We start from the raw sequence: 25,601 nt of genomic DNA, 5'->3' as shown, positions 1-25,601 counted from the left end.
ATTAACAATTTTAGGAAAGTTGTAGGATATAAGGTAAAAGTACATAAATCATCAGCATTTCTCTATAAACCCCACAAAGTCCAACAGCAAGAGAAAGAGAAGTTCCATTTAAAATACCTGTAAATAACATAAAACACTTGAGAATCTACTGATCAGGAAAAACCAAGGAACTCTATGAACACAAATACAAAACACTTTTCACACAGATAAAGTCACAACTTAACCAATAGAAAAATATCAATTGCTCATGGATAGGTTGAGCCAATATGATGAAATGATAAAATGATAAAATATTCTGTGCCCTACCAAAGAATTATTTTACAACTAGAAAAAATAACAACAAAATTCAGCTCGAAGAACAAAACATCAAAGAATGTTTAGGGAATTGATGAAAAAATACAAAGAAAGGTAGCCTAGCAATATCAGATGTCAAAATATATTGTAAAGCAATAATCATCAAAATTTTCTGGTACTGACTAAGAAAATGAGGGATGGCTTAGTGGAATAGATTAGGTACACAAGACATAAGGGTAAATGACCATAGCAAGTTAGTGTTTGATAAACCTAGAGACCCCAGTTTTAGGGATAAGAATTCATTATTTCACCAAAACTACTGGGAAAACTGGAAAATAATAGGATGCCAACTAGGTGAACAGATTTCAGAAAATCCTGGAAAGAGTTTGTGAACTGATGCAAAGTGAAATGAGCATAACAGGAAAACAATGAAAACACTATCAGCAACATTGTGAGATAATAAACTAGGGTCAAAGCAGGTCTTCTCAGTTTTCCAAGATAACTAAAAATTGCTCACAAAGGAAAATACTATCCATCTCCAGATAAAGAATTGATAGACTTTGATTGCTAATCAATTACTTTAATATTTCTCATTTTTTTTCTTTTTGGACTATTTATTCTTCTACAATATGTTTTATGTAATAGCTCAAGTATAGACTGTATCAGTCTACCATTTTCAGAAGAAGAGAGTGGAGGAAGAAACATTTGGAATTCAAAATCTCATGAAAATGAATGCTAAAATTTTTGCAAAGTGTAATTGGGAGAAAATAAAATACTATTTTAAAAAGAATTTAAAAGATTTTTAAAAACCATTAAGGAAACAGTTACAGTTCACACCACATTAAGATAAATTTTTAATGTAGAATCCATAGATCATGTGAAAAGTTAGATAATAACAAATGAAAAAATGGAAGTATTAATGATTATGACAAATCCTTAAGTGTCAAAGAGTGTGATGAAGCTAGTAGCAATGACAGAATTGGGAAATTTTGGAAAAATGATTATTATTTTTAAAAGAAAAACACAAAGGTTGCTTTAGATTTACTGGTTTTGATATGCTAAAGATCATTCAAATGTACACATCCTGGAGTTACTTAAAATGAGGTAAGAAATCAGCAATGGCTTAAGAGTTATCAGAATAAATATGATAGCTGATAAATATGACTTGATTATTTTCATATACTTTGAATTCTTCATATCTCTCTTTTCATGCACTGACATTTAATTTACAAGGGTATTATGTATGAAGAATTAAATTTTAAAATTAATAGCAAAGATGGTAACTAATCAAAATTGTAAACCTAAAAAAGAACCAAACAAGTTAAATAAAAGAGGAAATGTTATATCTCATCTCCCCCCACAATTATACCAATAAACATCAAAGAAGAAATACATATCAAGCAGTGATTGGGAACTGAAAAGAAAATCATAGAGAGACACCTGCCAGACTTAAAATCATAGACTTGACCTATGGGAAAATTACCAAGGAAGCAAGTGATCAAAGCTAGACTGGGACCTTAAATTCAGCACTCAGTAGTCTGAACCAGGCAGCAAAATCAGAATCCCAACAACCAATCACAGACTTGACCATGCATGCAGTGTTTGTAGAGAGACAGAACATTTCTTTAGGGGAATAGGATGTTCTCAGAAAAGACACCCATAGAAGATCAGAGACTCAGTCCTTCACTCAAGACAGCAGTACCAGGATCTCCCAGAGGATCCAGGAGAGCAGAGAGAAAACTAAAGTTTGCTGTTAGGTTAGCAACCCTGGGTTGATCAGAGACTGTGAACTCAACCCCTGGCACATAACAGTCCTAGGAAAGCAACATATCCATAATAACTTGACCATTCAGTTATAGATTTAAAAAAAGCATCACAGTTGCTCTGAATTTGCTGAGTCTTCCTGCAAAATAACAGAAATTATTCTCTACTGGAATAATACCCAAGAGTAAATCCCTAGCTGTGATGTAAAAACCAAAACAGGACCTGGAGGCTAGAAAGCCTAGGGCATCAGTTAAAAGATCACAGCCTTGTGCAGATTGCATATACCTTGGGCACCAAACTCAGTGAAAATTTATAATTCCATGGCTCAAGACAGTATTCCAGTACTGACTATGGTATTCTAAAAGGCAAAAGCTATAGTCTTACAGTCAAGGAAAGTTGAATTTATATTTTTTGCTTGTTATTTCCTCCATTTGGGCATGGGATCCTTGAAAGGAATATTTTGCCCCTTCTTTGTATTTGGTACACCAACTGGTATGTAATAGTAATGCCTTAATATGATATTTGTTGACCGACTGTTGACTGACTCAGAAAAACTGAATTTAATCCTACAGAGGAGAAATGAACCTTTAATGAAACAGAGGACTTCTAAGTATTCCAGATTAAAAAAAAATTGGAACTGGCCAGAAACTTTGAAATACAAACATGAGGAAAAAAAGAGAAATATAAAAAGGTAAAATATAATTGTTCAATAGAAAATAATTTGTAAGGATGAAGTTTTTATAAACTTGGAAAGAAGATGGTGTTGGAGATGAGAGCATCATTCCTTTATAATCATAAATGTAATTATATGTCAGAGAACTAGACAAATAAGATGGAAGACCAAAGAGTAACTTTTTTTAAAAATAGTTTTATGTCTTCAAATAGAAAGGATTAGGAGAAAGAATATACTGGGGAAGAAAAAAATATAGGAAAGGGAGAAATGCATTATCTTTTAAACTTAATTTTCAAGGTATCAATAGAAATCAAACCAACAAAGAGGGAGTCAAGGTGCAAATGCCACTTGAACCTCACTTTCATCACATTAAGTCAAAGGAAGACAGAACACACACATACATGAACATACATTTTTTTAGATTTGATCAGAGGAGGGTAGAACACACCCTCAAATGCTCACAGACACATGCATAAAGAATTTGGTATAGAAATACATTCAACTCAACTGGAAAAGTGGGCAAAAAGAAAGTAATCTTAGGGAGGCATTAGTCATAAATAAATCCTTAGTTCACAGGGGAAATTGTGAGATATGGTTTGAAAAGGCAAGAATCTGCAATTAGGTTATAGTTAAGAAAAAGTGAACAGGAGAGTGAAAATTGTTTGTATCATACATAGTGTATGGGTACTGGTCAAACTTTGGTTGCATGTTCCTCTTCTTATCTGTAAAGAGAGAGTAGGTAAATGGCAAAGGAAGGAAACATAAAAGATTAGATTGGAAGAAAATTCATAATTAACAATAACAGTGAAGGGGAATAAGATGAACAATAGATAATTTCATTGAGCATAATGACCACAATTAGACAACATGATCAACATTTTAGAATGCAATCAAAGCAGTCTTCAGACTGATTTTCCAACAACAAATGAGAAAAAAAGAACAAATTCTTCTCATATAAACTTTATTGACATCATTTAATCATTCATCCATAAGAGTTACAGGTTTTAGTGGTTCCATTTATAGCTTGAAAATCATATTTTGCTTGGTAGTATGTGATAGATTTTTAACTATTTGAAAGTTTTACTTCCTAGTTTATCTTCACTGATTGTATCCTTTCAACAGTTTTTTGTTTTCTTTTGTTTTGTTTTTGTTTTTTAGTTTTTGCAAGGCAATGGGGTTAAGTGGCTTGCCCAAGGCTACACAGCTAGGTAATCATTAAGTGTCTGAGGCCGGATTTGAACTCAGGTACTCCTGACTCCAAGGCCAGTGCTCTATCTGCTGTGCCACCTAGCCACTCCCCAGTTTTTTAATAATAATGAAAGTTAACTAGTAAATAACTCTTTCTATGTGCTGGTACTGTGATAAGTAATCTACAATCATTACTTCATTTTATCCTGACAATAACCCTGAGAGACAGGTGCAGTTATTATGCCCATTTTATAGATAAGGAAACTGAAGCAAAGAGAGATTAATTGACTAAATGCACTGAACCTGGATTTGAATTCAGTTCTTGGTCACTAATTTTAAAATGTAAGTATTTTGAACTACTTGAAATTGAAATTTTATATTTTGAATTTTTTTTCCTCCTAGCCTTCCCTTCTCTCTCTTTCCCTTAACCCAAGCCATTCCAGAACTGACATGAGAAAGGGTAAAAGATAGAATAGTTGTCTCACTCTCACCAACTTCCTCTTACACCTTCTCTAGTTTCAGGTGTTCACAGAATCTATTCTAGGTACATGATCCTTCTTGTTCCCTATGAAACAGGTCCTTCCAAAATTCCAACCACTTCTCCCTTCTATAATGAGAGTTAGTACCAAGAAATACAACCCAAGTTTTAAGAAGTTGTCCAAAATGGCCAAATTCCTGAAGAGAGTTTATTAGTTTATTGTAAGATTTCTGTCTTATGATGGGGGGAGGGTTGTCCTTTATTTTCTTTTTGTTTTTGTTTTTGTTTTTGTTTTGTTGCAAGGCAAAAGGGGTTAAGTGGCTTGCCCAAGGCCACTCAGCTAGGTAATTAAGTGTCTGAGACCGGATTTGAACCCAGGTACTCCTGACTCCAGGGCCGGTGCTTTATCCACTATGCCACCTAGCCAGCCCTGTCCTTCATTTTCAAAGAAGACCATGACCTCAGGGAGATGATGCTATGACAAGCACATGAATTTGATGTGAGTGAGGGGCTGCTGTGCTAAGTTACCTACTTCACGTTCACCTTCAGCACTATCTAGGTCCAGTGGCCAGATACGAATCAGGATGATTGGAGATGGACCTGGATAGACCTGGATGTGTTAAATCACTTGCCTAAAGTCACACAGCTGGTAAATGTCAAATGACTGAGGTCAGATTTGAACTCCTGTCCTCCTGACTACAAGGCCCTGTGCAGTAACTTCTTTGTGATTCTACTTCTGCCTGTGGATCACGATGTCATCACATATTACAACTACACATGCAACAAGAAAAAGGTAGACTCTTCTCCTAGCCTCTTGAGTCCCAAGTATACCACTATGTGCTATCTCTTCTCTCTATCCAGTTGAAATTACTCTATACTATCTCTGCATCAGCAAAAAAAATTTACTATGATAAAATATTTTTGTACATTATATATTATTACTCCTTCCTATATTCTTCCTGATTTTTCCCTTATATTTTTTGTTCCTCACTTTAATTAGGCTAATAATTCTCTGTTTTCCCAGTGCTTTCAGCAATGTCCAAGGTCTTGTGTGCTTCTAGTATTTCAAGTCCATATTACCATTATTCACTGACATTTAACACTGGTGACTTAAAGAGAGATAAAGTCCACACAGATCTTAAGATCATTTTCAGATGAGCTTTTGTTTAGCCACACTTGACCCATTGGTACTTAAGATCTTTTGAACCCATGATTAAAACTTTATATATATTCATATATATATATATATATATATATATATATATATATATATATATATATACGTGTGTGTGTATTTTCTGTCAGCCAGTGTATGCAGAAACTCTCCTAGTAGTTTGGTGTCATCTGAAAAGTTAATAAATATTTATCTATGTCTTTATACAAGTCATTGATTTAAAAACATGTTAAGGAACTAAGAACAAAAAAATTGTTTCCATGATATGCAATAATAAGTGACAATTATTTGGAATCAAATATGTTCCAAAATAACCCAAAATTTTATTGTCATAAAACCCACATCCCTTCATATTTTCCAGAATAGCAAGAGAAATTTTATTCAGATTGTTTTAATTCCTCTGCTCTAGAAATTTGAAATGAAGGTCATCTGGTGTGATAGACTCTGGCTGAAGCTATGCTGACTGTTTGTGATGACTTTTTAAGTGTTCACTAATATTGCCAATAATAATGACTTCTAGAAGTTTTCCAGGTAATAACAGTAAATCTCACTGCCTGAGAACTTTGAGATTCTATTCTTTTCTCTCTTATGAAAATTAGGACATTTGCTCTTTTCCAGTCTTACAATATCTTTCCTCTTCTCCACAATCTTTTGAAGATCAATGACAGCAACCCAGCAATTGTGATTTATACAAGACTTCCCAAGATTCTTTTAATCCACATATCTATTCATCTGTATTTCAATACTTCAAGGATGTGTAATTTCATTGGTATACAACTTTCCCTGACACAAATTACAATCCTTTCTGACTGATACTGGTTAAGAAATAGAATAATGGATCAGTGGATTAGGAGAGGTTCATAAGAAGTCACAGTAAATGACTACAGCAATTTGCTGTTTGACAAACCCAAAGATATCAGTTTTAAGAACTCACTATTTGACAAAAATTGTTTTAAAAAAACTGGAAAATAGTATGGCAAAAACTAGATACAGACCCATATCTCAAACCCTAAACCAAAATAAGGTCAAAATGGGTTCAGGATTTAGACATGCAGGGCAACACCATAGATAAATTAATAGACCAATAAATTCTTTATCAGATCTTTGCAAAGGGGATAAATTTATGACTAAAAAAGAATTAGAGTACATTATAAACTAGAAAACAAATGAGTTTGACTATATTATATTAAAAATATTTTTTGATTTAAGAAAATCAGTACTGCCAAAATTAGAAGGAAAGCATAAAGCTAGGAAACAAATCTTTACAACTAGGAGTTCTAATAAAGGTCTCATTTCAAAAATATATTGAGAATTGAATCAAATTTATAAAGGTACAAGTCATTCCCCAATTGACAAATAGTCAAAGGATATGAAGAAATTAAATGAAGAAATTAAGGCTATATATAATCGTATGAATAAAGCTCCAAAACATTATTTTAAGAGAATTTTAATGTATTAATATTATTACAATAATTTTTTGTGAGAGTAAACATAAGACCTCCTTCCCCCCAAGAAGATGAGAAACCTCAAGAATAGTGAGAGAGGAAAAAAAATGTACTTCAGTCTGTGTTCAGATTCCAATGCCTCTGTCTCTGTGATGAGTTCCTTTCTTTATCATAAGTCTACCAGGGAAGTTACTTCAATATTTTTCACACAGTTGCTATTATGACTTATATTTCCCTCCACTCTATTCCTCCCCACTCTCATTTATTTTATTCTCTCTCTCTCTCTCTCTCTCTCTCTCTCTCTCTCTCTCTCTCTCTCTCTCTCTCTCTCTGTCCTTTCATCCTGGCCCTGTCCAAAAGTGTGCTGTATCTGAGTACCCTCTCCCTCAATCTTCTCTCTCTTCTATCACCTATTCCCTGCTTCCCTCCCCCTTTCCCCTTATCCCATCCTTTTCTTCTCATTTATCTCTAGAGTAAGATAGATTTCTATACACCATTAAGTGTGTATGTCATTTCCTCTCTGAGCCATTTCTGATAAGAATGAAGGCTCACTCATTCCCCCATGCTTACCCCCTTTCCACTCCATTGAAAAAAGCTTTTTCTTGATTCTTAGGTGAAATTTCTTAGCTTCTTCTTCATCTCCTTTCCCTACCTCCCACAACTTCTCTTTATCACTCATTGATTCCATCCCTTTACCACATCATAACATTATATTCTGCTCCCTCCTATGCCCTGCCTATATATATGCTTCTTCTAACAGCTCTTATAAAGGAGAAAGTTCATATGAGTTATCAATTTCTTCTTCCCCTTCAGGAATATAAATAGTTTAATATCATTAAGTTCCTAATAGTTAGTCCTTTTCATCCACCTTCTCCATGGTTCACCAGAGTCCTGAACTTGGAGATGAAACTTTCTGTTCAGCTCTGGTAGTTTCAATAGGAAAGTTTGAAAGTCCCCTGTTTTGTTGAAAGTCCATCTTTTCCCCTGTAAGAGGATGTTCAGTACTGCTGGATAGTTGATTCTCAGTAGTAAACCAAGATATTTTGCCTTCCTGAATATCCTATTCCAATCCCTATGAGCCCTTAATTTCTAGAGCAGAGGTATTAAAGCATTTGAATAAAATCTCTCCTGCTATTCTGGAAAAGATGAAGCGATGTGGGTTTTATAGCAATAAAATTTGGGACATATTTGATTCCAAATAATTGTCACTTATTATTCCATATAATGGAAACAATTTTTTTGTTCTTTGCTTCTTAACTTTTTTTTTAAAATCAATGACTTGTATAAAGACATAGATAAATGGGTAATCCTGACTATGGAGCCTCAGTAGTTGAATGGTTTGTTTCTGGCAGCTTTTAGAATTTTCTCTTTGATTTGGGAGTGTTGGTATTTGGCTGTGATATTCCAGGAAGTTTTTCTTTGGCGATCTCTTTCAGAAGATGACCAGTGAATTCCCTCAGTTTCTATTTTACCCTCTTCTAGGATCTCAGGGCAATTTTGAGGTATTATTTCTTGAAACATGAAGTCTAGGCCCTTTTCCTGGACATGGCTTTCAGATAGCCCAAAGATTTTTGAATTATTTCTTCTGGATCTGATTTTGAGGGTTGTTGTTTTTCCAATTAAATATTTCACATTTTCTTCTAAGTTTTGCCTTTTTGAAAGGGTTTTATTTCTTCCTGATTTTTTGCAAAGTTATCAGCTTCCTTTAGTTCCATTTTGCATTTGAAGGAGTTATTTTCTTTTTTTCTTTTTTTAGGTTTTTTGCAAGGTAAATGGGGTTAAGTGGCTTGCCCAAGGCCACACAGCTAGGTAATTATTAAGTGTCTGAGACCGGATTTGAACCCAGGTACTCCTGACTCCAAGGCCAGTGCTTTATCCACTACACCACCTAGCCACCCTGAAGGAGTTATTTTCTTTAGAGAGCTTTCTTATCTCCTGTTCCAGCTGGCCAGTTCTGCTTTGTAAGGCATTCTTCTCCTCATTTGCCTTTTGTTTTGCTTTTTTCCATTTGGCCTAAACTGGTTTTTAACATATCATTTTCTTCAGTATTTTTTATATTTCACCAAGCTGCTGATTTGGTTTTCATGATTTTTCTGCATTGTTCTCATTTCTCCTCCCTATTTTTACTCCACCTCCCTTAATTGCATTTCAAAGTCTTTTTTGAGGTCATCCATAGTCTGAATCCATTTTCTGTTTCTCTTGGAGGTTTTGGATATGGAAGCTTCAATTTTTGTCATCATCTGAGTATGTGTTTTGATCTTCCACTAAAGTAATTATCTATGGTCATATTCTTCTTTTTTCTGTTGTTTACTCATTTCCTCAGTCCAGTACTATTTTACAGCACTTCCAAGGCTTTGGGGGATTTTTTGGGGGAGACACCCCACTGGGACCTTTATTCCTCCAAGGTCTTATGCTCTCTTGCCTATGCTTTGATATGTAGAGGATCACAGCACTTCCCTCTGCTCTGGTGCTGTAAGGAGGAGTCCTGCTCAGCTATCTTAGTATGGAAGCCCAAATTGCAACCTGTATCTAAGTATGGGCAAATAGCAGAGTCCTACCCCAATGGAGAGCAGAGAAATTTCTGCAGTCTTCCTTGACCCCCTTACTGTCTGTGGGCTGTGCTCTGGAGGTGCATACAGGCTGCTTTCTCCAGATTCTCACTGCAGGTTCTGCAGCTGGTGCTCCCTCACTCCACATGCATGTAGCAGAATTCTCTCCCTGCCCCTTCAAGCTGTTCTGGGGCTTCACTGAGACCATGGCTTTTTCCAACCCCCAGTCCTGGTGAAGTATACTTTTCCCTTGGAACTTCTATGTTATCTTGGACTCAGTATTTGGGTGGGTTCTGCCCCTCTAAATTTTGGCTAGAGTTATAATTTGATGGCTTTTGGAGTTTTGTGGGAAAGGAGTTCCCAAGAAATGCTGCCTTCATGTAGCCATCTTGGCTCAAATTATTGAGTAGAGAAATGCAAATTAAAACAACTATATGGTATCACTTCACACCTAGCAGATTAGCCAAGATGAGAAAAAAGGGAAAATGATCAATGTTGGAGAGGTTGTGGGAAGATTGGGACATTGATGCATTGCTAATAGAGTTGTGAGCAAATTCAACCATTATGGAGAGCAATATGGAACTATGCCCAAAGACCATTAAAATTCTTCATACGCTTTGACCCAGTAATTCCAATTCTAGGCCTATATCCTGAAGAAATCCTTAAAAAACAAGAAAAGTCCTATGTGTTCCAAAATATTCATAGTCATTGTTTTTGTAGTAACAAAGAATTAGAAATTGAGGGGATTCCCATCAAGTGGGGAATGGCTAAACAAGTTATGGCACACGAATATAGTGGAATATTATGGTTCTATAAGAAAACCTAAATGGTCAGGTACTAGATATGCACGGAATGACTTATAGGATCTGATGCTGACCAAAAGGAGCAGAACCAAGAGAATAATATACATTAATAGCAACATCGTGAGATGATCAGCCTTGATGGAAGCATCTCCTCTCAGCAGTTCAGAGAGCTAGGACAACTGTATTAGATCATGTTACAACAATTAGATGTGATCCCCATTGAGAGAAAGAAAAACCAAACATAAAACAAAAAAAAAACCTTCAGAATCTGATAGACATTTTACAAAATTTATCTCTTGTGTATCTCTTTCCCATAATCCTAATTTGTCATTCAGAATATGACTAATCTGTTAACATGTTTATCAAAAATATGTATATACAGTACTAAACTGACCGTTCACAGTTGAGGGGAGGGAGTGGGGAATTTTATAACAAAAATATACATGTGCATATGGATAAAAAAATAAAAATTAAAAATATCAAATTACAGTACTTTAATAAACCAATAGGTGATAATTTGACTTTCTTTGGTGAAAAAAGTCCATTCTCTTTCAGGAAATTTGGTGACATTTTCATGAATTATGTTGACCCTCAAATGACCATGTAAAGTTTTGAGGTAATAAATGGGAGGGGTTGAACCTGGATAGAAATATTTATTCATCTTTTCAAATCCTTTGAAATCTTTAAAAAGTGAAAAATTGGTAAGACAATATGACTTAATTCTTTTTCTTCCTGGAAGCACTTTCATTTGTACTGACAAAATGCTTTGAAATCACAAGCAAACTGACATAAAAATATAAAGATAGTTTCTATCACAGAAAGAAGAGAGATAAGTTTCAAGTGATAGATCATCAAAGATCACGAAACCAAATATATATAGTTAAAGAATTATGAGATCTGGTGATTGAACATGTGCAAAAGTAGAGATCTATTATGATTGTTAGAGCTAACTGTGTGTCGGGTTAAGCTCATCTACATTACCTTGCTACTGTGTCCTTAGATTGCTAACTTAAAAATACCTTCATAACAAGTTCATACTCTTTTCTTCTCTGTAGCTATGACATCTTATAATTCCACCAACAGAGACAATATCATTTATATTCTGAAGCTTGTTTCTTCTGCTCAGCCAAGCCTCAGAAATCAATTACAAAGCAGATGTAAGCTTTATATACGGCATCAATATCAAAATGATCTAATCTACCTGGTTGTCAATGACCAGAGAAAAACAGACTAATAAAGTTCCAGCCAACTAATTAATTACATTCTTCAAGAATCAACCAAAATGAATAAAAAATACACAAATATTCAAATTCATTTTTCATGCCATGGAAAATTTCAGGACTGAATTCTGTACTACTTCCACCGGAGCCTCATCCACTTTTGTCTTCATAAGATTGCAAACTAGAATAGTTCTTGATTTTATTGCAACCTAAAATGTTAAGGAAATCTTGGAGAAACTAAACTATTAACTAAGGTTCCAAAAGATCTGTATGCACCTGGAAATATAAGCTTAGCTCAGTAAAATACATATTCAACTGAAAATCAAATCTTCTAATCTTATCTCTGCAACTGGTTTTCTCCATGTGCTCAGATTAATCATTCAACATCTTCCCATCTCATTTTCTGTGTAAAACAGAAGCAATGATAACTGTCTCATAGTAAAACTGAAGGTACTGTCTGGTGAGTTATTATTATTATTATTATAAGTTGGTTTATAAATGATATCCTTGAAAATGCAATAGTTTGGTAAACACTTTTAAAAATCCTACATTTTTGGAAGGCTCATCTTAGTCATCATAGACTAACCACAATCCTAATTATTTCTATTTATTTATTTATTTGTTTGTTTAAATTAATTAATTTTTTTAGGTTTTTGCAAGGCAAACGGGGTTAAGTGGCTTGCCCAAGGCCACACAGCTAGGTAATTATTAAGTGTCTGAGACCGGATTTGAACCCAGGCACTCCTGACTCCAGGGCCTGTGCTTTATCCACTATGCCATCTAGCTGCTCTACAATCATAATATTTTAAGTGAACTTAAGTCTAAGAAGATATATCTGATCAAAAATATTTGTGGTATGGATTGTTTCATTTATTTATATATGCATTCCCAGTGTTGAACACATAGTAGGCACTTAATAAATGACTGACAATTTATTGATTCAGGTTATAGTTATTACTATGTATTTTAAGACAGTATTAAATTATCACTAAACAGGGATATATTCAGTTGTGCAAAGGGGCAATTTCTATCAAAGCATCGCTTAAAGATTTCTATCTTCTACATAGCCTATAGAATTATGAATCCAGAGTAGCACAAGACTTGAGAAGACCAATCCATTTTTAATAGGTAAGCAAAATGTAACTTAGAGGCCTGGATTAACCTGGACAAAGTTACACTACAATAATTACATGGATTTGAGCCCAGTTACATTAACTCGAAACCTCCTCACACCCAATACATTATCCATCATTAACCTGTAAGGGTGCCTAAAATTCCATTATATATGTCTTATTTTGAATAATCAAATTATATCTACAAATATCACTTGTACACATTTTTAAAAAACAAGGAAAATATACATCTTCAGCCATCATTGATCCCTTATATTTTGGGATAAATTAATGTGTGCCATTTCTAAGGGCTGAAGTTTACTTTAAAAACTCAAAGTGGGGGGGGGGGCAAAGCCAAGATGGTGACAAGAAGTGATCCAGTCTTAGGCACTCTGTGATAAAACTTGAAACTAAGGACGCTAACTAAACTTTTGAGAGACAGAACCCACAAAGGGACCCATTGAGGCAGTTCTCATACTCAAGGTAACCTGGAAAAGAGCAGAAAGGCTTTGCTCCCCCCCACCCCGTGGGAGGGGCAGCCCGCCAGAGTGAAAGAACTTCAGCCTCCCAGAGGCAGCCCCAGGGCCCTGGGAGCCGTGGCTCACAGAAGCGGGGGAGTCTCCTGAGTTGCACCCGAGGAGCACCGGGCACAAAGTGGGGGAACAGCGGGGGACCTCTGCCAGAGCAGCACGTGGAGCCCAGCCCTCAGGGCACACAGCCAGCTGTGTGGTCTTTCCACAGACCAGATTCAGAAACAGAAGCAGGCAGCCAGGAAGCAGGAGCCCCCAGGGCATGAGCCCATTGAGCTGAGGGAGGGGAGTGAAGAGAGACTGAAGAGCTCTGTCCTCTGCCCCTGGAACAGGACTCTGGGGCTATGACCACATTCAGATCCTGATCCTAGTCTAGGCCCCCCATAGAACAGCAGGGCCCCCCCACCTCAGCCCCGTGGCAGAAGGAGGAGCTTATGGTCATTCACAGACCAGGAGGGAGGACATAGCCTCACACACTGAGACCCTTGTGGGAGTGTCCCAAATGCTCAGGAAGCACCCAAAAACCAGGCCCAGGCTGGGAAAATGAGCAAGCAAAGAAACAAGAGGAACACCATTGAGAAATATTTTGCAAATGAGCCCAAGAAGGATCAAAATAGTCTGAAGATGAGGAAGCACAGGCTCCTGCATCTAAAGACTCCAAGAAAAACAGAAATTGGGCTCAGGCTATGATAGAGCTCAAAAAAGACTTGGAAAATCAAATGAGGGAGTTAGAAGAAAAACTGAGAAAAGAAAGGAGAGAGATGCAGGAAAAACATGAAAATGAAATCAGCAGCTTAGTCAAGGAAATACAAAAAAATGCTGAAGAGAATAGTATGTTAAAAACCAGCTTAGGTCAAATGGATAAAACAGTTCAAAAAGTTATTGAGGAGAAGAATGCCTTAAAAAAGCAAAATTGGACAGATGGAAAAAGAGATAAGAAAACTCTCTGAGGAGAACAAATCCTTCAGACAAAGAATAGAATACAGGGAGATTGATGAATTTACCAGAAATCAAGAATCAATACTTCAAAACCAAAAAAAATAAATAAATAAAAATTAGAAGAAAATGTGAAATATCTCATTGAAAAAACAACTAATATGGAAAACAGACTTAGGAAAGATAATTTAAAAATTATTGGAATACCTGCAAGTCATGATCAGGAAAAGAGCCTTGACATCATTTTCAAAGAATTACTACAGGTAGGGCTTGGAATACAATATACCAGAAGGCAAAAGAGCTTAGAATGCAGCCAAGAATGAACTACCCAGCAAGGCTGAATGTCCTCTTCCAGGAAAAAAGATGGAATTTCAATGAACCAGGGGAATTTTAAATGTTCCTTTTGGAATGGCCAGAGCTGAACAGAAGGTTTGATCTTCAGATACAGGACTCAGGTGAAGCATGGAGATTGGAGGAGAGGGGGGAAATATGAGGGACTTAATGATGATGAACTGTGTGTATTCCTGCATAGAAAAAATGACACTGATAAAACTCATATGAACCTTCTCAGTTAATAGAGGAGGTAGAGGGACCTTTTATAGTTGAAGCACAGGAGAAAGCTGAATTCGAAGATAAAATATGGTGTAAAAATGGAGTCAATAGAAAAAAAGGGAAATGGAATGGGAGAAAGAAAAAGGAGAGGGGGAATAGGCCAAGATATTTCATATAATAAGAGATTTTTTATTACAATGAGCTATTGCAATGATATCTAAGAGGGGGCAAGGGGGAATGAGGGAACCTTTGATCTCATCAGAGGTGGCTAGGAGAGGAAACAGCATATATACTCAATGGGGTATAGACATCTGGAGTAAGAAGGAGGGGGGAGCAGGGGGAAGGGGTGGGGATGTGAATAAAGGAGGAGAGGATGGACCAGGGGGGGAGAGTGGTCAGATATAACACATTTTCTTTTTTACTTCTTGCAAGGGGCTGGGATTGGAAGGCCTGCCCAGGACCATAGGGCCAGGTGGATTCTGGGCCTAAGGGGTGGTATGGGGGCTCAGGGCTTCTTGGCCCCAGGACCAGGGATCTGTCTGCCATGCCACTCAGCTACCCTACAGCAGAGTCAGAGTGAAAAGAGAGAGAAAATATAGTACATGGTAGTGGAGAAATAAGAAAAGAGGGAGTTGCGATCAGCAATGGCAACATTGGAAAAATATGGAAGTAACTTTTGTGATGGACTTATCATAAAGAATGTGATCCACCCGTGACATAGTTGTTGGTGTTGGAACAAAGACTGAAGCACATTTTTTGTTATTATTATTTGGGGGAGGGTGCAGGGCAAGTGGGGATGGATGGCCTGCCTGGGGCCACCAAGCAGGGTGATCTTTGGGTGTCTGGGGCTGGATTTGGACCCGGGTGCTCCTGGCTCAAGGGCCAATGCTCTGTCTGCCACCCAGCCACCCCTACTATTATTACTATTTTATTTTATTTTGGGTCTTTTTTTTTTCTTCTTTTTGTTTTTTGCAGGGCAGTGGGGATCAGGTGGCTTACATGTCACATGGCTGGGTGATTGTTGGGTTTACGAATCTGGATATGGACTCGGGTGCTCGAGACTCCAGGGCTGGTGCTTTGTCCATTGCGCCACCTGGCCATACCTACAATTATTACCATTATTTTTTTAATTTTAATTTTTTTCTCTCCCCTTTATCGCCCAAGCAAATCTATATTCATGGAGGGGGGTATTTTGTTTACTCTTAAACAAGAATATTTTATTAATGTAAAAAAAATTGTACAAAATGAGTATAAAAAATAAAATAAAATATAATAAAATAATAATATAAAGTCAGAAAATGAATGTTTAAAAACTATCTTTACATGTAATTGGAAAAATAAACTATTATTTATAAAATAAAACAACTAAAAGTAGTGGCTAAAAAGTGGCTACGTGGCATAGTGGATAAAGCACCAGCCCTGGAGTCAGGAGTACCTGGGTTCAAATCCGGTCTCAGACATTTAATAATTACCTAGCTGTGTGGCCTTAGGGAAGTCACTTAACCCAGTTTGCCTTGCAAAAACCTAAAAAAAAAAACTAACTAATAAACTTGTTTGTTTAAGGAATAGATAAAGGGGTATATATGTTTTACAAATTGGGATGAAGGAGTAAGAAGAGATTCAAAGAATGGAGCCCTACATTGATACAGCAGTAGTGGATATGGATGCAACAGAGATATTGGAGGAAGATAGGGAACACAAGGCTCTTTGGAATGATTAACCCTAAAGGAGATGAGAGTTTAAGAGTCTGGCATAAGGACACAAAGGATAAACTTTTTCCTACTTTACAATTTTTCCTGGAGTTCCCCATGTCCTAATCACCCTAGTCATTAACACTTCTAATTATATAACTATACCCAATAACTCATTTAACATGTTTCACATATTCAGGCGTCAAAGATCAACTATTCTTCTACGCTAAACTATTCTTAAAATATTATCCTTATCCCAATGCTAGTAGAAGAGCTGAGAGTATGACAATACCCATGCTTCACTTGGTTTCTGGAACAAATTAATAATGTATGTTCAAGTATCTCTCACTGGTGTTTTATCAAATGCAGCACCATTTTTCTCATTCATTCTGGTGACTTTTTCCCTATACATTAGCAGTCACTGGCAGATGAAGGAGTTGGCTCTTAGGACTCCTTTTGTCCACCCATAATGATTCATGGATCAAAAACTTCTGACAAGCATTCTTTACGTCATGTCTCAGAATGGTGATTTACCATGCTTCAAAGTTAACACTTTTCAGATATTTTTTTTTCCTTGCCATTTCAGTCAAGGCTGACTCATTTTATATCTGATTAAGCACATTTTTTATTCCTCTTATGCAGTAGTGCTAGCTCACAATTATATCAAGTCTTACAATTTGCAAACTACTTTATTCATAACAACCCCATGGGATAAGTAAATTCTCCTTTTATTATTAATGAGAAACTGAGGCTCATGTTACTTGAGTGACTTGAACAAGGACTTTAGTAAATGTTCAAGCTTGGCCTTGTCCAGCTCTTCTTATTCCAAGTGTAGCATTTCAAAATAGTTATTCTATGTTTTCTTTACTCTCATGTTCAATTCTTTTTTTTACAGAAATTACAAAGAGGTAAAACAAATTTATTTTTTGAAAAAATCTTTATTATATCAATAACTCAATAGGTAGTAATGAGGGTACAAATGAAGAAATAGGTGACAAAATAAATGTATTGAGAAAATGTATTTAAAATAAATTTAACTAAAAAGATTCTCTCTCTCTCTCTCTCTCTCTCTCTCTCTCTCTCTCTCTCTCTCTCTCTCTCTCTCTCTCTCTCTCTCTGTCTCATAATTGTTTCCCTACTCTCAAATTGCTTAGAGAATAGCAATTGGATTCCTTCAGTTCACCAAGTACATGACATAGATCCAAGTACTCTTTACCTCCAAATTGAGTTCTATAGATTTGAGGTTGAAATAGTTTAAACAATTCTAATGAATTATTTTAGTCACATGTGTGTATATATTATGAAACAAGTAAGTAGACAGGAGGGATGAAGAAAATGCTTGAGACAAGGGCATCTGCCTCAGAGATGTGCATGTGACAGATTTAAAGATTCAGGAGAACAGCTGGGTAATGCCTCATGCCAGCCATCCTCAGGAAAGAGAAGGGTACCCAAAACATTTGGAAACCAAGGTACATTTTAAAAGTGCAATTTCAAGCCAGAATGACAAAGCTGAAAGATATTCGTATCCCAGGAGTTCTAACTCTAAACTTTTGGCACATGGATATTCATGCCAATTTCTATCATCTGGACAAGGATGAATGACCTCAGTTCATCCCAAAATTAGTAGCTAGAGGGGGAAAAAATCAAATTAAAAAAAGATTCTTAGGAAACCTGACTACAGCAGGCAATGTTTTGCTGCTTACTTTAAAACATTACTTTTTGGCTTTCAATTTGCATCATACCAATATCCAGATTTCTTCTCAGAATACTAAAGTGTTGACTTTTATTTGGCATTTTCAAATATTTTCAAACAGAAAAAAGGAGCTTGAAGAGATACTTCATAGCATAAGTTTCAGAAAAATAGTAAAATTATCCTTTTTGTGTCAGACTTTCAGGCTTTGTACATTCCCATTTCCTTAACAGCATTTGCACTATCCCTCCTCTTTAGGAAAAATTAGATTCTGTTTTTTGTTTTGGTTTGGTTTTTTGCTAGCAATCTTCTTATTAAAACAAAGGTCATTTCTCATCCTCCTTATTCATTTAATGTGAGAATGAAAAAGTTGAAACTCTAAGGACATAGATATATTGGGTTTTGTTAGTTTTAAAAATGCAAGCATAAAAAAATTCTTTGAAATAATTCTAAAAGATATTTCTCAAATGCACATCTGGTTAAATGACATATTCTAGTTTTGTAAGAAAATATAAGAAATTTCTAAAGAAGTAACAATCCAAGACTCTTGTTTATAAAATGTACTTCAAGGTATTGTAAATTCTTCATTTTCTTGTCCAAAAACTCTTCCAGAACTTTTCTCTCTTTTTTCCTTAACATGACTTGCTTAAAATAGCCTTTACTGTGATATAAATTACACCTGTCTAAATTGCAATATATTAAAACAAGAGAAAAACTGGCCAAATAATACCTCTAGTGAAAGGAGTACCTTCATTATGGAATTGTAAATGTACACTGTTCTAATATAGGTGGTACTAAACTAGACTTCTTAGCTTGAAAAGCCTGAAAATCTTAAGACGTTTAATACCCCAAACCACTGATATCTATACCATTGCTCTGTTATTCAAAGATGGAACTATAATGGCTAATCAATCTCCTGGGGTGTACAGAGTTGAAGTCAGATTACCTTTTGCCTTGGCACTAAATTGGAAAGATAGTATTTCAAAAAAAAGTGAGGAGAGGAGGGGAAGGGAAGGAACAAAATGCAAGTGAAGATGAGAGAATGGAAGGGAAGCGAAAATAGGGGAATGACAAGGGAAGGGAAGACAAGGAATGGGAAAGTATGTAAAATGAATATGTAAAAATGCATCTATTTTCAGAAAGATATAATTATGTGAATATCAACACATTAAGTTCACCTAAATTAAAAGATTTAAGTATATTCAAGGCAATTAAAAGTATTTCAGATAAATCAAATCCTGCTCAAATGGAAACTGATTCTGTGCCTTTCAACATAATTAAAGTCTGAGTTCCTTAAAAGACTGTTCTATTAGATTTCATTGATTTTCTTATCCTCTTTATCACAAATCAAAGGGTATAATATTTGCAATTCTATAAATATCTTTTCAAAGGAAGCTGAGACATTCATTTCTTTTGAATGGAAATTAAAATTATTTTGGGGGGCGGCTAGGTGGCAGAGTGGATAAAGCACTGGCCCTGGAGTCAGGAGTACCTGGGTTCAAATCCGGTCTCACACACTTAATAATTATCTAGCTGTGTGGCCTTGGGCAAGCCACTTAACCCCGTTTGCCTTGCAAAAACCTAAAAAAAATTATTTTTGTATGAAACATCATTTCATCTCCTATATGTAAACAAATGTTCTCAACATAGATACCATAAAATAGGTAATATTTAACCCAGTATTTGTTTCCTCAGAAGTGTGATAGAGTAATTTATGATGTAGTTCCTAATAAACACACATATTCTTTTCCATCTGAACTTCCTGTCTACATCATTTTTTTTTTCATTTCAAGGCAGTCTCAATTAAATGACTTCCCCAGGATCACACATGTCTGAGGACTTATTTGAAATCGGATTCTCTTGACTCCAGAGCTGATGCTCTATCTACTATGCCACCTAACTTTCCCCTATGTATAACATTCTCAAACAGCTAAATTATTTCCAATAGCATTTGGTACATTTTCCTAACTATTTCATTGCAATGTGTTTTTGTTCAGTGTATTTCAGTCAATCAATATATCAACAAAATATTTAGATGTCTATTATGTGCTAAAAACTGAAGAAATAAAGACCAAAATGAAGTAATCACTGTTCTCAAGAAGTTAATTTTCTATTGAGAACTATAATGAACAAATATTCGACATTATTTGCCTACCTACTATAAACAAGTAACTATACTAGGTTTGAAGTTCAATATATTCCTCCAATTTGAGTAGCTTCTACTGAAAATCTTCTCATCATGGTATTATGTTAAGACCATGCCAAGAATGTTGTTGATTGTCTCTCATAGGTTAAATTTGTCTTTTGGAACACACCTGTCCCCTCCCCCTTACATGGAAGTTCTTTAATTGCAAATATACGCATTAATTAGAAGAATTGAGTTCCAGGACAGTTAGATGATACAGTGGATAGAGTACCAGTCTTGCACTTAATAAGTACTTAACTATGGGATCGTTGGCAAGTCACTTAACCTTATTGCCTTGAAAAAATCCAAAAAGAAGAAGAAGAAGGAAGAAGAAGAAGAAGAAGAAGAAGAAGAAGAAGAAGGAGAAGGAAGAAGGAAGAAGAAGAAGAAGAAGAAGAAGAAGAAGAAGAAGAAGAATTAAGTTCTTAAGAATAAAGAGCACTATGAATTTAGAGTGTTACCATAAATATATTCAGGCTTCAAGTGATAGAAAGAAATGCTTTCAAATAATAGAAACTAAGTAAAATAAATTATGCAAAAAGTACACAGCTCATATCATCCATATTTTCCTATCTGCAGCTGAAGTTGTCCAAATGATGTTTCAGTGAGCTTACAAAATGTAAATTTTTATCCCAATAATTTTATTTAATTACAAATAGTAGTCATTTCATCCACCTGGGAAATAGTTTGCATAATGTTAAATATTAAAGAATAAACATAGTACAATATCTTACCCAGGGAAGAGTTCTCTCTAAACACCTTCTAAAGAAGATAAATTATACCATAGTAATAAATAAACACTATCCTGCCAAAAACATAGAAATTTATTGGCATGATTAGAATTTAAGAGAAACATAAATATTTTCATAATAAGCAGGCATCATTTTACTTAATGAAATCTGATAAGAATATATGATATTGGATTTATCTAATGCACCCAAAAGAGTTTTAACTTTGGGTAGAAACTATGAAAGACCAGATCAAAGAATGGAATCAAAAGTCCTTACATACACAACATTCACATGAATTTAACCAACATGTCAATAAAAATATTAAACAATTGGCTTTCAGGAAGATTTTTTTTTGTAGAAATCTGTGAGGGCAATTCAGGATGAGGTCACCACTTCCTGAAATATAAAAAGGGTTAACCTTAAGTATTTCAGACTTCATGATCAACACAGATTATGAAAGGAAATTGTTACTGCAGAATGAAAAACTTAGTAACTATTGAATAATTTTCAAAATATGACACAGTGACAAATTTATAGATCAGAAGTTCAATATCTTTCATGAATGAAATATATATATATGCAAGTATGTATAATATAATACAATAATACAATATTCAAATATCTATACTAAAAATTAGAACTCAATTACATCCTAGATAATCAAATCAATAAACTATACCATAATCAAACCATTATCAAAGACTGAACCCCTAATTTTCCAGATGTAATAATGCTCCTTAAAAACATCTTAATAGATATTAAAATAACAATTTCCAAACTAAAGAAATATTTAATGATTTTTAAACATAGAAAGCTAGCAGAGATTTTCAAAATAATATGGGAATAAGATTAAGCAAAGAACATTCTTGATGCCCTGTCTTGTCTGTACCAAAGATGTTTTCAGAGTGCCTAAAAAGAATAAGCATATTATGATATTTTATTCAACTACAATTTGCAATTTTTTTCAATCTATAAAATTATATTTGGGACATTGACCCTGAAAAAAAATAGCAATCTATTTACAGATTATTTCTTTCTAATCCCCAAAGGAAAAAAATATTTAAATGAGGTAAGAATGATAATACATAGAAAGTTCCTGCTGAGGACACTCCTTCCATCAACAGCAGTTGTGTAATTTATAGTTAGAGTCTAAATAAGTTGCTTAACATCACATAAAAAGTATTCATTACAGGTGAAACATGAACAGCAGTCAGCTAACATTTATATAAATTTGTAACATTTGTTAAAAAAAAATAAAAAACCTCATACATTTTCTCTTTTGACCTTTCCCAGCTACCACCCATAATAGCTCTGGTGTGGGGTCTGGACATAAAAGGAGAGTCAGCTTGAGTAGAAACGTACACACATGCAAGGTTGTGATGCAAGAATCTACTGGATTTATTTTTGGAAATCGTGACTTTTTATAACAAAAATTTATCTCAATAATGACCAGTTAAAGGAGACCAATTTCGCAATTTCCTGGGAATATTTACAATATTTGTTCTTAGAAATCTGCATACTTCTCTATTAGAAAAGCCTTTTATAACCACCTCTGGAGTCACAGATTATCCCAGGTCAGGGTTCACTAGAGAGTCAACACATCCATATAATGAGCAAGAATACATACATATCTCTGATGGAAAAGGTCACCAAGGATATGTGTAAATCAATCTCCCTACTTTTATTTGTGCCTATAATTTAAGATATAATTAAATATATAAATATATAATAAAATAATATAATAATATAACATATTATATATATTATTATATAACACACATATATAATAAATTAAGATATAATTGCTGAACAAACAGCAAATATATGATACTAGTATCTATAATCTTTACTTTATGTAAGATTCTTTGAAGTCCAACATGTGTAGTAAGTTGGTTGGTTGGTTCTTTCCTTCATTATCGAAAAAGACCAAACTGACATCACTATATTTGAGAAAAATTACAGTGTGTCCAATTATGGCTGATTAGACCAATGGGTGTTTGGAATGTTATACCCCATGCTGGGTACAAATAGTGAGTGTGAACACCTTGGGTGTTTACTCTAAATTAAACTTACGTTTCTCACATTTCCTTTCAGCTGCTTCAATTGTCTTGAATCACTTCAATGCCTTTAATGTTAAAATTAATATTTTTAAATGAACCTTTCTCCAAAAATCTAAAATCTGCCTTAAATATGTATCAGAAATTATGAGAACTATTTCAAAAGGGAGAAAAGATAAATGTCAAGAATTTAAAAGCCAGGGGCAGCTAGGTGGCGTAGTGGATAAAGCACCGGCCCTGGAGTCAGGAGTACCTGGGTTCAAATCTTGGCTCAGATACTTAATAATTACCTAGCTGTGTGGCCTTGGGCAAGCCACTTAACTCTATTTGCCTTGCAAAAACCCTAAAAAAAAAAAGAAGAATTTAAAAGCCACTCCATAACAAAGTAAGAACAAATTTGTATTCTTTGACCCCAGGAACCAACATATTTTTCCTCTGATGATCATTTTCACAGTTCTGGGAAAGTATAGAAATAATTCTAACATCCCAAAACTTGGAGGATTTCCATGGGATATATCAGAGACATATTATATTTGCGTTTATTTTATTAGGGTTTGATCTTGCTGAAGTTCAGGCAAATAATAGTCAAAAGAAACTAGTATAAGGTTGTTTTTCAGATTAAAGCTTCACTAACTGAACATATATTGTATAATTTAGCATTTGAATGAGTTGCAAAAGCCTGGTAGTCATCATCAGACTTAATGGTAATGAAATCCAATAGAAAAGAAACTTCTTGAGGAAATAACTTCTTTTTTGTCTTTAAATAGAAGCATATAATGTATACTTAATAAAAGCTTCTTTCCAGCAAGAAGTACACAATACCAAAAATAAACCTTGGAAAAAATACTGAGAACAAAATATGATAGGGTTTTTGAAAGACTGTTTAGGATAACCTTCATCATTAATAGCCTTTAAACACCACATCATCTTAAATAATGTGAAATAATTTATCATTGGTGAAATTCAATTTTACTGAGAAATCCAGAAGTTTTCCTTCCCCTTTTGGAACTTCAGAAAAGGGAAAGCAAGTGGTATAATGTGCATGGCAATACAAATAAACTTGGAATTAAGGCACTTATCTTATAACCTATTTATGAATATTACTCTCTTTAGATTGACTACTTTTTGCCATTTGTTCTTTTCATTTCTTTCAGAGTGACATTCCTGAATATCTACTTTTAAAAAAATATGTTATTAATTTATTTTTCCACCTACACACAACAGTAATTTTCAACAATCATTTTTTCCCATGATTTTCAGGTTCATATTTTTCTTCCTCCTGCCCTTCCCTCCTCCTCTCTCCCTGATAGTGAGCAGTCTAATATAGGCTATATGTGCATTATCATGTTAAGCATAGATTCACATTAATCATGTTGTGAAAGAAGAATCAAATAAAAACTGGAAAAAATTAAAGAAAAAATAATACCTAAGACAACTTTTAAAAATTGATGAAAGTAAAATAAAATGAAAATGGTAAGCTTTGGTTTGCATTTAAACTTCATAGTTCCTTCTCTGGATATGGATGGATTTTTCCTATCACAAGTCTTTTAGAGTTGTCTGATTATTATACTGCTGACATGAACAAGTTCATCATATTTGTTTGTCACCCAGTGTTGCTGTTGCTATATGCAATGTTCTGGTTCTGCCCACTTCACTCAGAATCGTTCATACAAGTCTTTCCAGCCTATTCTGACATCTTGTTCCTCATGATTTCTTATAGAACAATAGTGTTTCATCACATTCCTGTACCACAATTTATTCAGTCATTCCCCCATTGATGGGCATCCCTCAATTTCCAGTTCTTTGCCCCGTGAAAAAAGTTGCTACAGATATTTTAATAATAGGGTTTTTCCCTTTTTTGTGATCTTTTGGGGATACAGACCTAGTAGTGGTATTTCTAAATCAAAAGGTACACACAGTTTTATTGCCCTTTGGGTATAATTCCAAATTGCTTTACAGAAATATTGGATTAGTACTCAATTCCACCAACAATGCATTAGTGTCCCAGTTTTCCTACATCTGCTCCAAGATTGATTATTTTTCTTTTAGAAATATTGGACAATATGATAGGTGTGAGATGGTACCTCAAAGTTGTTTTAATTTACATATCTCTAAACAATAATTATTTAGAGCACTTTTCATATGAATAAATTACTTTAATTTCTTTATCTGAGAATTGTCATTTCATATCCTTCAACCATTTATCATTTTGAGAATGACTTATAGTCTTATAAATTTGACTCAGTTCTCTCTATATTTTAGAAATGAATCCTTACTACCTACTCCTTAAGATCCAATTCATACAAGGAAACACTCCACAAAGTCTTTTTTACCATTCCTAGCATTAATCATCTTACCTAAGAACTCACTCAGCACTAAATTGATATCTTTCTTATGCAGTCGTGATTTATAGTTACATAAGTGGCATATAACCTATTTTACTTTGATCTTCAAATCCAAGATATTTTATTGTGTCTTTCTCTTCCATCAAATAGGTGGCATCCTTAGAACTATTAAGCATCTTACTGA

This window comes from Macrotis lagotis, chromosome 2 (assembly GCF_037893015.1).
Source record: "Macrotis lagotis isolate mMagLag1 chromosome 2, bilby.v1.9.chrom.fasta, whole genome shotgun sequence".
Taxonomy (NCBI): Eukaryota; Metazoa; Chordata; class Mammalia; order Peramelemorphia; family Peramelidae; genus Macrotis; species Macrotis lagotis.
Note: the sequence above shows the minus strand (reverse complement) of the source record.